At 37.5% G+C, this 16,259-nt stretch overlaps 1 protein-coding gene across 2 annotated transcripts in view; it reads left to right on the forward strand.

Annotated features, from left to right (window-relative positions):
• RNLS (renalase, FAD dependent amine oxidase) overlaps positions 1 to 16,259 on the forward strand; it is a 299,467-nt gene that overhangs the window by 91,012 nt on the left and 192,196 nt on the right. The window lies entirely within an intron of this gene.

Here is a 16,259-nt window from a genome sequence, read left to right on the forward strand (position 1 = left end):
GGCTGGAGCGATAGCACAGAGGGTAAGGCGTTTGCCTTACTTGTGGCCGACCCGGGTTCGATTCCTCTGCCCCTCTGGGAGAACCTGGCAAGCTACCGAGAGTATCTTGCCCACATGGCAGAGGCTGGAAAGCTATCCATGGTGTAATTGATATGCCAAAAACAGTAACAACAAGTTTCACAATGGAGATGTTACTGGTGCCTGTTCGAGCATATCGTTGAGCAACGGGATGACCATGATGACAGTGATGAAAAGACCTAAATTCCTAGATATATTCCAGTAATAATGTAAGGCAGTGGTTCTGAGTTTGTCTATAAATAAGAAAAAATAATTGTTTAAATACTCATTATTTAAAATATAAAGAAATGCTCAGGAAAAAATAGAAATACTTTCATGCTAGAAAGCGACCTAGTGAAGGACAGTTTGTTGAATTTTTAAAAAGAACCATCAAAAAGATATTAGGAGAAATCTCCACAATACTGACTTCAAATGAGTATTAATGGTTTTCCTCCATTGTCAAAGGAAAAATAAATAGTCAAATATCATACATCTGACAGAGGGCTAATAGATAAAATATGTGTGCTATTTGAAGTACTAAAAAAACTTAACAACAGCAGCAAACCCATCAAAAATGGAAAGGAAGAGCTGGAAAAGTGGCTCAGTGATAAAGTGGCTGTCTTACATCTATGGGTCCTTGGGTTCAATGCCTGGCACTACCATAAAGAAAAAGCAGTTGAAAAATGGACATGATGGACACACAAAAAAGACATACAGATGGCTAATAGCAATGCTAAAAAGTGTTATAATCAGGGCCAAAGCAATAGCACAAGGGATGCAACTAACCCTATTTTGATGCCTGGCACTGCATATGGTTCCTTCAACATCTCCAGACTGATACCTGTGTATAGAGCCAGGCATAAGTTCTGAGCACTGCCAGATGTGACACCTGATGTGATAAATAACATAGATAAAATAACCCACCCATTATCCATTGTCAGGAAAATGCAGATCAAAGCAACAAAGTGCTATCACCTCATTTCAGTATGAATGGCCTGTATTTAAAAAAAAAGTCTGGGGCTGGAGCAATAGCATAGCGGGTAGGGCATTTGCTTTGCACACGGCTGACCCGGGTTCAATTCCCAGCATTCCATATGGTCCCCTGAGCACCGCCAGGAGTAATTCCTGAGTGCAAAGCCAGGAAGTAACTCCTGTGCACTGCTGGGTGTGACCCAAAAAGCAAAAAGAAAAAGTCCACAACTAACCAGTTTGGTAAGGATGAAGTGAAAAAGGAAATTCTTTCACTGTTATCTGGCTCAGCCTCTGTGGAAAATAGTATGGAACTGTTTCTTTTAAAAGAAGTTAAAAGTAGAACAATTATATGACCAGTGATTCCATTCCTTCACATCTACTCCAAGAATTCAGAAACATTAATCTCGAGCGAGCGAAATCACGAAATCCCATTGATCATCAAATTTCTCGAGTGGTCTCAGTAACCTCTCCATTTGTCCTATCCCTGAGATTTTAGAAGCCTCTCTCTACTCGGTCTTCCCAACGATGCCGCATTGGAGGCTCTTTCAGGGTCAGGTGAATGAGATCCGGCTTGTTACTTACTGGCTTTGGCATATGAATACACCATGGGAAGCTTGGGAGGCTCTCCCATGTGGGCAGGAAACTCTCAGTAGCTTGCTAGTTTCTCCCAGAGGGAGAAGTTGGTTGTAAGTCTCTGGATGTTGGCCGTTTATAGGATTACACACACCTGGGTTCCTCTGCCGGTACCTTCATGTGTGAGGCTTGTCCGAACATGTGGAGAGGGGCCTTGAGCATGGCTGTGGCTAGGATCCGGTGGTCTGTGGCCGCCGGGAGCTCTGCTTCGGTCGGGGAGAGCGCTGGAGCCCATCCCCTCCGAGGGACCCCAGGGAAGACAGCCAGGCATGCGTGCAAGAGACTCTTTCAGAAACATTAATATGAACATATATGTGCACAATTATGTTAATTCACTATCTAACGCATCCATAATCTAAAAATCCAAATGGCTAAAGATAGATAAGTGGTATATGTGCATAATGGAATACTGAAAACTGATAAGCTGTAAGAAAAAATGAAATCTTACAATTTCCTACAACTTGGTTGAAATTAGTCAGTGTCATGTAAAGAAAAATAAGTCAAATAAAATAGAAAATGCATTTAATCTTAATAATATTTAGAATGAAACAAACACTAAAGGGAATGTATAATAGTGAAAGAAAACCTAAACTATTAGAACAGAACTGAGGTTACCGATGTGGGTGAGGAGAGTGCTAGGGATCGGGGAACAGGGACAGTTGTAGAAGATAACTTGAACACTACCTTAAACATTTTTAAACATTAAAGTAATAGTTAATATTAGATTAAGGCTATTCATGGACCATTGGGTTTATCAATTTGTATGCTCCCCTCTATTTCCATGTATAGCCTCTGTTAACATCAGAAGACATTATGCATGATATGAGAAAAGAACAAAATTATACTCTGTTTAAACCCCTGTTAAATATCCATTTGCTACATTTATTGTCTTTTTCCATGATATCAGCATATTTTTCATTGATGAGAATAATAAATAAATGTAATTCTTATTATTAGACATCTATTTATTATCTTAACTGTATATCATTATCATAGTGGTTCATTTAAAACTGAATTTCACATAAACACATTTCAGAATCATAAACGTACTCTCTAACCAGACATGAGCTGTTAGAATAATAAAAATAAGAATCCATTACACTGATTGAATTTCTTATATAACAGAAAACATTAACTAGTATAAAATATCAGTTGATGTAGGTAAATGTTACCCACCAATATTTTGGGTTATAAAATAAATGAAAATAGTTTCATGTTTTTATTCACTTTCAAAATTTAAAAAAAAACTATATTTAGAACTTTATACTAGATGGATAGGAAACTGCCTTAAGCATTGGGAGAGAAGACAAAAAGCTCTCAAAATTTTGTCATTGTGCCTCCCTGCTTTCAAGGAACCAGCTTATAAATTGTCTTTTAGTTAATGTTTAGGAATGATGATGTAAAAGAAGTAGGTAGCTGCACATATTAAAATGGAGACAAAAATTTTGTTGGAAAAATACATTTAAAACACGGTCAGAAGTGACATAAAAACAATTGTGGAGGGTCTTTGACACTTTTGTTGGTTGGGGAGGGATTCGCTAATTTTATCAAAAACATAAACCTTAAAATTATTGTAAGGTTAGTGTTGCCTCAGTAACAAACATTATTTTTTAAAATTCAGATCAGGAAAACTTGGGGACTAGCTCAGGGATCTTGGCCATAAAACTTGCATGTACAAGGATCTCCGTTTGAGCTCTAGTACCCCTTGCTCCCAGCTCACCAGTAGGGGTGGTCCTGGAGCCGAGCCCTCCTAGAGTGGTCCCAGGGGCCCTCTGCACTCCAGGTCCCAAGCAGTGCCTCAGCTCTGGGTCAAAGAATTGTATCATCAGATCTGCTTGGCTAAGTACTTCAGGGAGTGACCCTGCCCCCAGCTCACTAGTTGGGAGAACAACACCCCCCACCCCCACCCCACCTCCTCAAACCAGCAAAAATAAAATGAAACACATCAGTAATTTATAATTGACTTCTCTAAAGCTAGAACTGTTTTTATACCTAACTTTGGAACTTTTCTGGGTACCTTTTAAAGGGCTTCTACAAACATTACTTTCTAAAACATAGCAGAGCATATTTAATTTTTATTTATTTTTTTATTAGTGAATCACCATGAGGTACAAACTTACGAACTTTTGTGTTTACATTTCAGCCATACAATGGTCGTTTATCCATCCCTCCACCAGTGCTCATTCTCCTCCACCAATGTTCCTAGTATCCCTCCCACCACCCCAATACCATCCCCCACCACCCCACCCTTCCTCTGCGGCAGGGCATTCTCTTTTGTTCTCTCTCCTTTTGGGTGTTGTGGTTTGCAATAGAGGTATTGAGTGACTCTCATGTTCGGTCTATAGTCTACTTTCGGCACGCATCTTTCAACCTGAATGGGTCCTCCCAACATCCTTTACTTGGTGTTCCCTTCTCTATCTGAGCTGCCTTTTCCCCAACATGTGAGGCTGGTTTCCAGGCCATGGAGCAGATCTCTTGGTACTTCTCTTTACTACACTTGGGTGTCAGTCTTCCATTCTGTTACTTTATATTCCACAGATGAGTGCAATCTTGATATGTCTATCCCTCTCTTTCTGACTCATTTCACTTAACATGATACTTTCCATGTTGATCTATTTATATGAAAATTTCATGGCTTCATCTTTTCTAACACTTGCATCGTATTCCATTGTGTAGATGTACCAAAGTTTCTTTAACCAGTCATCTGTTTTGGGTCACTCGGTTTTTTCCAGATTTTGGCTATTGTAAACAGTGCTGTAATGAACGTACAAGTGCAGATATCATTTCTACTATACATTTTTGCCTCTCTGGAATATATTCCCAGGAGTGGTATTGCAGAGCATATTTTGAGGAGAGCTAAAATGTATTATTTCTACAACAAAATATGTGTACATTTGCAGACAATAAATGTGATTTCTTTTGCAGGGAGCACCTGGCGGTGCTCAGAACTTACTCTTAGCTCTGTGCTCAGGGATCCATCCTGGTGGGGCTCAGGAGACCATATGGGGTTCCGGGGTCCAACCTAGGTTGGCCATAAGCAAGGCAAGCATGTGCCCACTGTACTATCACACCACCCTAATAGGTGATTTTTGGCATTAAAAAAAGAAATCTTTTTGTATTATCCAATCTCATTTAGTCATAGTTGTGTCTCTTCTTCCCTTTATTTATGCAAAGGTTATTTTATGTAGAGATTATGAAACTAACTCACAAGCATTACAATTTCAGAGATGAGAACAAAGAAAATATTTCAGTTAAAATTTATACAACAGAGAATTAGCTGTAATTTAAGTGACAGTATACTACATGTGTTTATTTTAAATTAATCTTAGACTATTTGACATTTAATGTCCCCAGAGATCACATCTTATAGAATTACTTTGAGGCACTGAAAAATAATCACAAATTAAGTTTCAAAACAATCTTTATTTTTCTATGGCTTGTTCCAGAATCAGCTTTAAATCATGTTCTTTGGATAACTGTTAAATGAACAAACTAAAATCAGCATAGCTTTATCTCTCATAAAATCTAGCCTAAAATTCATTCAGCAAGTTTATTTTAAAAGGAATTTAAAGAGATTTTTTGTGTGTTTATCAATTTACCAGTATTGCTTACTCCAAGACTTTTCCTCATTCAATGGACAGCCTCTAATAATATCTTACCTCTAGTGGTTCAATATAGAAAATCAGTAATTCACAAAAGAATTTGTAGTTTGATCAAGGTCAGACTTCTGAATTTTCCTTCTTGTCCCACAAGAAATTATAGCTTGAATACCTTGCTCTTAGGTAGGAAAAATTTCGCTCTAGAATACAAATCGGTGGCTATAAGAACTTCAAATAATGAATTGAGCCTTGGAGCTCCAACAGACATTGCTGTTTGTTTAAACTTGCTGACATGAACATCTTTGTGACAGAACTAATGCAGCGACATGGTCCTCTGTCCAGGAGGTCCTATGAGAGAAGGGGGAACTTGAATTGATTAGGTCCTTGCTATTTAGTTTCAATTCGAATCACCTTGGGAACCACAGATGCCACATCCATTTGGCCCTCTACTTGTTTATAAAGGGAACTGCTTCAAAGGCTGGTGTCCTGGAATTCAAGCTGACCTCATCACACAGGGCCGTGGTTTTGATTTTCTTGTTCCCAATTTATTGCTGGGGTCTGAGTACCTGGGTACCATGGTGATAAAGTGCCATTGAAATACTTAGGTAATCAGTCAGTGTGCTAGAGTATTGATTTCTTTCTTTCCTTTTTCTGAACAGACAAAGGCAGTCTCTCAAGATGCCCTGGAGTAAGAGGGCAATTGCATTCATGATAAAGAGCAGCAATGATAAAGGCAAAGATTAATAACTTCAACTGGGCAGGAACTATTTTCAGGGAACAGAAAATATCGAAACCCTTTATTGACCTCCTCATTTAGGACATAGGTCCCTCTCTTTGAATCTTTAAATTGGGTGATATTTTTTTTTAAAGCAAATCATTTGCTTTTATACTAACAGCCTGTTCATAATGAAATAGTGACCAGGACTTAAAACTTCTCAATTTCAAGGCAAACTACTGTGTACAGTGTGTCTTATTACAGATAGTGAGCCTCACTTTAATCGCTTGTCTTTCCTGAAGAGTACATTGCTATTTAAAAGAGGCTATGCAGTCTGTGCTAACTACAACAAAAGATTTTTAAAAAAATTCAAATGCATAGACTTAAATTTATATGTTGGCAGCTCTGCCATTCGCAACAATGGCCTGAATACTTCCCTTAAACATTTTAATTGAAGCCAAATTACTTCTGTTCTTTAATAAGTAGATAGCATAATCATTGCAGTGACAGTAATCACAGAAAACTTAGCTTCTGGTACTTTTGCTTTTTTAGCCTTCAGCCTGTCTTTCTTAACATTTTTTTTTTATATTTTAATTTTCTCTAATTTATTTATTGATTTTTCTCCTTTACAATTATCTCTAAAATCTTTAAGAAGTAGCATTTAGCTATTCTTTTCTTAAAGAGATTTATCGAGATGTATTTGACATACACTAACATACACACATTTAAATTATATGGTGCAATCCATTTTATATGAGAATACATCCATTAGACCACTTAAGATAGTGAGTATATGTATAATTCAAATTTACTCCTGATTCTTTGTAGTCTCTTCCTCCTGTTTTCAGGCCTTCATCCCTTGGCAACTACTGATCTGTTTTCTGTCACTATAGATACATTTGACTTTATTATAATTTTATATAATTGGAATATACAGCATGTAATCTTTTCTGTCTTCTTTCACACTTTGTAATTATTTTGAAAGCCAACCTCGGTATTGCAAGTTTCAGTAGTTCATTCCATTTTTCTGGATAACAGTCCATGTATAGACAACAATGTATTTGTCTTTATTTGTTGATTGATATAATTTTTATAGACCCAAACTTGATCACAGATTGCTGTGTCCATTTATAGGCAAGTTCTGTATGACATGTATTTACTTCTCTCTTTAGTAAATACCTGGGAATAAAATAAGGAGAGAGCAAAAGGGAATGCCCTGCCACAAAGGTGGGGTGGGGTGGGGGGAGGATGGGGTAGGGTGGTGGGAGGGATGCCGGGACCATTGGTGGTGGAAAATGGACACTGGTGGAGGGATGGGCACTCGACCATTGTATGACTGAAACGCAAGCACGAAAGTTTGTAAGTCTGTAACTATACCTCATGGTGATACACTGATAATAATAAAAAAATCTCCCATTGAAAAAAAAGTATTTATTTGAATGTAGACACAAACCACAACTGTTGATACAATTCTAGAATTGAAATTGATTAGCTCATACTGCTCCAATATTAAAATCAATAGGTATAAAATTCAGTTTTATGTGGAAATTGTTATATTTACATCGAGGTAAATCCTTGTCTAAGACCTTTTAAGCTATTTGTTGGGAGTTGAGCTTTCTGTGTTACTGTTTTTGTTGAGTTTAGTTGGCTTCTATGTTGCTTTCCCATCTTATTTGGTGTGTTCCTACTGGAATTTCAGTATTGAGGATTTCGGAGGTGTCCAGAGACTTCAGGATCTATGGTCTGATCTAATAGTTGGCATGGCGATGCCTGTGGGAGGTGGTCATGGTAACCAGGACTTCCAGAAGTATAGGAGGTAAGGGGGCTGACCCAGGAATTCTAGCCTGGGTACGAGGGTATCTGAAATTATTCACAGTTTGGGTCTCTGCAGAGAATATACATGAAGTGGTGGAGTTGAGTCCTCAGCGTGGCTGCAGCGGTCATGTGTTGGTGCAGCTGCCAGGGCTTCAGCCTATCTCCCAAGGGCGCCCTGGAGTTTTCAGATACGGAGACCAGTATTTCTGTTTTAGCTGCTCGGCCTGCATCTCAGAGATCTAGTCTGGGATTGGTAGAGCAGGGCCTGGATCAGTCAACATGGTGGCAGCCGAGGGAGGTGGGCACTGGGGCTCCTGGAAGTACAGGGGTAGGGGAGGCTTCCTACCCCGAACTTATGGATCATATATTATCATATGCATAATTTGGAAGGCGCTCCGGAGCAGTGCCTAGAAGCCACACCCAGTAATTTGACCTTAGTATGAGAGCTTCATGATTCAGTGCTCAGAGCGTAATGCAGTGCTGCCTGGGCCCAGCAATGCTGGGGGTCTCTAGGGCTATACCTGGAAATTCTTTGGGGGTATAGTAGGGGTTAGCATAGGGGGTATGGGGTGGGTGGAGGTGGGAATGTTGTTGCAGGATTCAAACTTGGGGCCTAGCAAGGTATTGTTACAAGCTTTTGAGTTATTTCCCTGGCCCCAATTAGTATGTATTTTTTTCTTTTTGGGTCACACCTGGCAATGCACAGGGGTTACTCCTGGCTCATGAACTCAGGAATTACTCCTGGCGGTGCTCAGGGGACCATATAGGATGCTGGGAATTGAACCCGGGTCGGCTGCATGCAAGGCAAATGCCCTACCCGCTGTGCTATTGCTCCAGCCCCCCCAATTAATGTTTTTAATGAGATAATTTCACTTCAAATGATTTTGCCATTGTGCATGCCCACCAGTAGTACAAGAGAGTTCCATTTCCTCTGTTTTCTTGGTAGTACTACACAGACTTTTTCACTTTAGCCTTCCTAGTAGATGTGTAAAAATAGATCACTGCAGTTTTTGTTTACATTTCCCTAATGACTAATGAGAATAACGACCTTTTCATGTGCTAATTTTGCCATCCTTGTATATCTTCTTTGGCAAGTACATATTGAAATCCTTTGTGCATTCTTTTATTTGGTTACTTCATTTCTTATTTATAGATTTTTAAATTTTACATTAATTTTAATCCTATACTACCTTTGTTTTTTTTTGGTGGGGGGCCATGCCAAGGGGTACTCAGGACTTATTCCTGGCTCTGCACAAAGGGTCACTCCTAGTGGGGCTCAAGAGACCATGTAGGGTTTTGGGGATTGAACCCAGATCAGGCTTCTTCAAGGCAAGTGCCCTATCCTCTGTACTATTACTCTAATCCCAGTCTTATACTACATTTTGAAATATTGTTTACTTGATTTAACTTTGACTTAAAATACTATAAAATTTCGAAAGAGGGCATCCCAATTTATTTGTAAATCATCACACCAACTATCAAAGGTGTCATTACTCTATCAAAATAACCTGTTTATCCATCCCTCCCACCTCCTCCCCCTTTTCCTCTGGTAACTTCCAAATTTTTCAGAGTCTTAAAGATATTATGTTTTGACATTTTACTTGCTTGAGTTATTTATATAAAATATGTAAATAAAACGATCTAGTAATTGTCTTGGCATAAGCACCTCAGTTTACCTCGTTTGTCAGGAAAAGAAAGACTTTATCTTTTAAAATAATGAGTAGTATTTCACTTAGTATGTATACCATAACATCTTTAACCATTCATCTATCAGTGAACATATAATTTATTTCCATTTTGACTATTGTGAACATAATTATGAACATAAATGTATGTGTATGTTTTTAAATTAGATACTTTTGTATTCATTGGGTGAATTAATTTTTTTCTGTTAAACACATACGAGTGGCATTGTTGGATCACTTAATTTTCTTTTTGGAGTTGTTGAAGAAACGTGTATAATTTTTTATAGAGGCATTCTAATTTACATTTCTACCAACAGATATGATAGCCATTTGAAAAACCTTTTCTTTCTCCACTGATTTTCCCTTGCACCTTTGTCAAAAGTCAATTGTCCATATAGTGTTGGTCTATTTTTAGAACCTTTGTTCTGCTCCATTGACCTAATTGCCTGTCTCTTACATCAATGTCACACTGTTTTCATTGCTGTCATTTTATAATAAAATTTGAATCAGGTAGTATAATGGCTCTGTGATTTCCATTTTTGAAGCTAGTTTGTTAGTTCGTTTCCTTGAATTTTTTATAAAATTTTAGAATTAGTTTTTAATTTCCACGAAACACCTGCTTGGATTTTCATTTATAGTGTTTTCAATCTAAGATCAATTTAAAGACAATAGAAATCTTAACAATATTGAGTGTTTGACACACAAACATGTATTATAATATCAAATACTTAGATATAAATCTCAATATGTGAGATATATGTACTGAAATCAAAATATTGTAGATATAATTCAGAGATCTAAGTAATGGAATGATATACTTTGACCATTAAAAATATTTTCAGTCTTTATTTGCCTTGTTTTTACTTTCAGTCCAACTTCAAAGAAATTAAGATTTAATAACTCAAAGGATACATGCTATTTATTTCTACCTTTAGTTACTAATGAGTGATTTATGGGAAGCTTAGAAAAGTATTATTTTTAAATAAATTATTTATGGACTCATTAGATGCTCTGTATATTATGCAAGCATTTCATTTTTTTCTATCTTTATATTTATCTGTCTACTTTTCGGTACTTCACCTTCTTTTAAGCATCTTCTGGGGTATTATAAGGATAATAAGAAGAAATTACTTAACAAGTAAATTTCCTCCAACTAAAAGAAATTGGAAATCAGATTGAATATTGTGTTTGGGCATTTCATTTATCTTTCCTATCCTTATTCCATCTATCTCATTTTCATAGATAAGTGACAATAGGAAATAGCAGAAAATTACAAATCAGCACATATAAATATTGAGTGCTGCTTTGAAATTTTTTAGTGTACTTTGTCAATGAATGCTCATAACATAGGTGAAGTACATTCCTCAAGAGGGAGGCTACATTTTTGAGAAATTTATAACTGTAATACTCAATTTTTAAAAACTGCTTAAATTAACAGTGTTGTCTATATAGCCATTGAGATTTAATTGATCTATTATTAACAAAAGCCATGAAAATTTATGTTACCTGTACTTCAGAATAATTTTGGGGGTTGAGACAACCAGCAACACTCCAGGGTTACTCCTGGCTCTGCATTCAGGAATTATTTCTGGTGGTGCTTGGGGCATTAATGCCAGGGCCTGAATCTGGTTTGGCCACATGTAAGGCAAGTGCCCTACCATCTGTACTATTTCTTTAACTCCAACTTCAAAATTATTCTTATATTGTTCTAGACTTGATGTGAGTTTATTGAAGTATAATGTTAGGTAGGAATGACTTTTCAGGATAGTGGGTTAAAATAAATTAAACTTTGCAGATAACAGTCAATTTATTTATTTTTATTTTTTTTAATTTATTTATTTTTAATTAGAGAATCACCGTGAGGGTACAGTTACAGATTTATACACTTTTGTGCTTATACTTCCCTCATACAAAGTTTGGGAACCCATCCCTTCACCAGTGCCCATTCTCCACCACCCGTAAACCCAGTGTCCCTCCCACCCTCCCCAATCCCATCTCCCCCCCACCCCACCCTGCCACTGTGGCAAGGCATTCCCTTCTGTTTTCTCTCTCTAATTAGCTGTTGTGGTTTGCAATAAAGGTGTTGAGTGGCCGCTGTGCTCAGTCTCTAGCCCTCATTCAGCCCGCAACTCCCTTCCCCCACATGGCCTTCGACTACAATGTAGTTGGTGATCGCTTCTCTGAGTTGACCTTTCCCCGGAACGTGAGGCCAGCCTCGAAGCCATGGAGTCAACCTCCTGGTACTTATTTCTACAGTTCTTGGGTGTTAGTCTCCCACTCTGTTATTCTATATACCATAGATGAGTGCAATCTTTCTATGTCTGTCTCTCTCTTTCTGACTCATTTCACTCAGCATGAAACTTTTCATGCCCATCCACTTGACTACAAAATTCTTGACCTCCTTTTTTCTAACAGCTGCATAGTATTCCATTGTATAGATGTACCAAAGTTTCCTCAACCAGTCATCCGTTCTGGGGCATTCGGGTTTTTTCCAGATTCTGGCTATTGTAAACAGTGCTGCGATGAACATACATGTGCAGATGTTGTTTTGATTGTACTTTTTTGCCTCTCTGGGATATATTCCCAGCAGTGGTATTGCTGGGTCAAATGGGAATTCAATATCTAATTTTTTGAGAGTCGTCCAAATTGTTTTCCAGAAGGGCTGAACCAGTCGGCATTCCCACCAGCAGTGAAGAAGGGTCCCTTTCTCCCCACATCCTCTCCAACAGCGGTTGCTTTTGTTCTTTTGGATGTGTGCTAGTCTCTGTGGTGTGAGGTGGTATCTCATGGTTGTTTTGATCTGCATCTCTCTGATGATTAGTGATGTAGAGCACTTTTTCATGTGCCTTTTGGCCATTCGTATTTCTTCCTTGGTAAAGTTTCTGTTCATTTCTTTGCCCCATTTTTTGATGGGGTTGGATGTTTTCTTCTTGTAGAGCTCAACCAGTGCTTTATATACCATTGATATCAACCCCTTATCTGATGGGTATTGTGTAAATATCCTTTCCCATTCTGTGGATAGTCTTTGTATTCTGGTCACTGTATCTCTTGCGGTGCAGAAGCTTTTTAGTTTAATGTAGTCCCATTTGTTGATCTCGATAACAGTCAATTTAGATGCATCTTAAGAGATGTAATTTAAACTGTTACTTTTGAACAAAACAAAATTATAAATATCATATGAGATATCATGATTATTTAAAATATTCACTTGATTTTTAATTTGTAAAATTAGGAAATTGGCAAAAGACTCAGTATTACCAATTTGTATGCTCTTATATGATTTAATTTGAATAAAATTGCTTTCACAGTTTAAAATAGGACTTTTTTATTATGCTGTATGAGTTTATTATTTCTCTGGAAAGATGTATTGTGAACAAAGAGAGCTAGCAATGAGTGAAATTTAGAACTTGTCAGCATAAAATGCATTTTGGGTTTGTGAAACAAAAATGTAAAAAAGCACAACTGGAATAAGAGAAGGAATAGTGGAAGAATACCAAAATAATTAATTATATATAGATTAATAGGTGATAGATAATATCATTGCATTACTCCTTAAAATGCCACAATACTGACTTAAACTTATATGTCAGTTCATTTCAATAAAGCTGCATAGATTGTGGGGTGGGGGGAGTACCAAGAAAAACTAGATTTACTGGGGTTTGAGAAAAGCCATATCTGTGATGTTCATATTATGACACTTAGGAACTCTAAATGTCATCACAGAATTAGTGGTCATCAGTTTAAAAATCAAAGTTAATAGGACATTTTTTATAGTATCTTTGGGAAATTTATCTGTCCTGAAAAGAGGAATTTAAAAATGAAATTTGATTAACATCTACTACAAGTCTACTGTGTAGCAAGCCCTAGAATACAGAGATGAAAAGTCAAGATTCTAATTTTAAGAACTTTCGATTTTGACCAAGAGAGAAGACTAGCAAATTCTCTTAATAACTACTCCCCTATACACATTATTGAAAAAAAAGTCATTGAAGAGAGGGAGCAATAGTACGGCATGTAGGACATTTACCTTGCATATGACTGGAATTTGATCCCCCACATCCCTTATGGTCCCCTGAGCCTTTTCTAAACTGATTCCCATAGACAGAGCCAAGAGTAAGCCCTGAGCACTGCTGGATGTTACCCAAAAGCCAAAAGTCCAACCCCCAGCCCACACACAAAAAAAATAATTAAAGTGCTGTAGACTTAACCAAATGCAGAACCTTTATGTTTGAAAACTTGAATGTTGGATCTTACTCAATAGAGAATAGAAGCTTTATTGGCTCAAGATTTTCTAATCTTGGGCCCAAGTGATAGTAGAGTGGGCAGGGTGCATGTCTTGCATGTGGCCAACCTGGGTTGGATCCCTGGCATCCCACATGGTTCCCTGAATATTGCAAGGAGTAATTCCTGAATGTAGATCCAGGAGTGACTCCTGAGCATTGCTGAGTGTGGCCCTCCAAAAAACAAACAAACGAAAAGAATTTAACAACCCTTTCAAACTGTACATCCTTTGTTCAGTCATTGACAAACCATTAACCACAAAATCCTAAGGACTACTTACTCAGTAGAGAATAGAAGATTTACTTTACTTATTAGACAATAGAAGCAATCCTAAGGTGATCTTACCCATTAGACAGTAGAAGCTTTACAAACTGTACAACCTTTGTCTAGTAATTGAATGACCAATAACCACTCAATCCTAAGAATAACTTAGATGTCCAGATTTAAGTATAGAAATAAGAATGAAAAAGAAAACCCAGAAAGGAATCAGTGTATATACTTCATGAGGAGACAGATTTCACAAATTTAATCTAGACAAGTTGCTAAACAAAATAGCAACAATAAAAAGAATCAACACTATTCTCAGGATGAAAATCAGAAACCAAAGTTTCTCATAGTATTATCTAAAGACTTGTTTTCATCTAAAAGTCTAATACAGGCACAGAAACTGGAAAGTGTATCACTGCAGCACTGTTGTCCCATTGCACATGGATTTGCTTGAGCGGGCACCAGTAATGTCTCCATTGTAAGACTTGTTGTTACTGTTTTTGGCATATCGAACACACCACGGATAGCTTGCCAGGCTCTGCCGTGCAGGCAAAATACTCTCGGTAACTTGCTGGGCTCTCCGAGAGGGGTGAAGGAATTGAACTGGGTCGGCTGCGTGCAAGGCAAACGCCCTACCTGCTGTACTAACACTCTAGCCCCTGGAAAGTGTAATTATGGCAGAATGAAGTCAGTAGAAATTGAGTATATCCAGATGTTGGATTTAGTAGTACAAGAGTTCAAAGAAATGAAATGAAATCATTTTAATGGATTAAAGGAAGTTATGGAAATATGAATCAACTAATAACTCAATAAGCATGTAGAAATTATAAAAAGTAAAAGAATATAATCAAAATTCTGAAGTTAGTAATTCTAAAACTCAAATGAAAATTTACTGCAGTCACTCAAGAGCAAATCTGAAATTTCAGGAGAAAAAATGAGGGAAGTTGAGACTGATCACTAGAAATTATCCAATCTGAAGAGCTTAGAGGAAAAGAATGCTGTAGAAAAATGTGAGGAGTCCAGGAGACATGTTCAGAAATATCAAGAAAACCAGTATATATGTGATTGGAATTCCAAAAGGAGGAATGACAGAAAGCAATAGAGAATTTAAAAATAAAGTAAAAATATAAAGGTTTGATGAAGTAAAGACCAGAATCTGGCCTCAAAGAAAGAAAATTAACTTTATGTTCTGGTCTGATTGGACTGGAGTGATAGCACAGCGGGTAGGGCATTTGCCTCATGCTGGCCGACCTGGGTTCAATTCCTCCATCTTTTTCAGAGAGCCCAGCAAGCTACTAAGAGTATCCTGTCCGCATAGCTGAGCCTGGCAAGCTACCTGTGGCATATTTGATAAGCCAAAAACAGTAACAACAAGTCCCACAATGGAGACATTACTGGTGCCCGCTTGAGCAAATTGATGAACAATGGGATGACAGTGCTACAGTGCAATCCTCTGGTCTAATTAAAGTGAACAAGACTCTGATGAATATCTGTAACAGGCTTACCATAGTCCTAGATGCCATGATAGAATATACTAAAAAAAAATGAAATACAATCAGTGCTCTAATGATTGTGATTTATTTTTATTTAACACTTACCATGTGTTTATTTGAACTTGACAACAAACCCATGAGTAGCTACTTTTATCCTCATTTTAAAGGTAAATAAACATAATTTAATGATTAAAGAACGGTGATTCAAACTTAGAACTCTACTCTTTCCCATTTTTATTGTGGCTGTCTATCTATAAATAGCTGGCTATTTATAGATTGGTAGTCAGATAAATAGACTAGTACAAAGTTAAGTAGTTATGGCTATGAGAATTCTGTTTGGACTTGACTTAGAGTTATGGAGTTGAGTGACCAGAAAAGGAAATGGTGGGGAATATATTTTATGTGGATTGAATAAAAGTGAGTAAAGCTTGACCAAAGCTATGGTACAGTGGGCAGAACATTTGCCTTGCATGCAGCCAACCCCAATTCAATTTCCAGAACCCTGTATTCTCCCCTGAGTCCTATCAGGAATGATCCCTGAAGATAGAGCCAGCAGTAAACCCTCAGCACCTTTTGGTGTGACCCATTTCCAACCCTACCCCCAATAAAAAGAATAAGTAAGGCATATTTAGCATAAATGTATTTTCATTCAGTAAGCAAAGGCAGACAATGCTGGGTAATAAGCATTAGAGCAAAAGAGTAGGGAAGGACAGATAGTGTGTAGAGGAAAAAATGGGTTTCA

This window comes from Sorex araneus, chromosome 11 (genome assembly GCF_027595985.1).
Source record: "Sorex araneus isolate mSorAra2 chromosome 11, mSorAra2.pri, whole genome shotgun sequence".
Classification (NCBI taxonomy): Eukaryota; Metazoa; Chordata; class Mammalia; order Eulipotyphla; family Soricidae; genus Sorex; species Sorex araneus.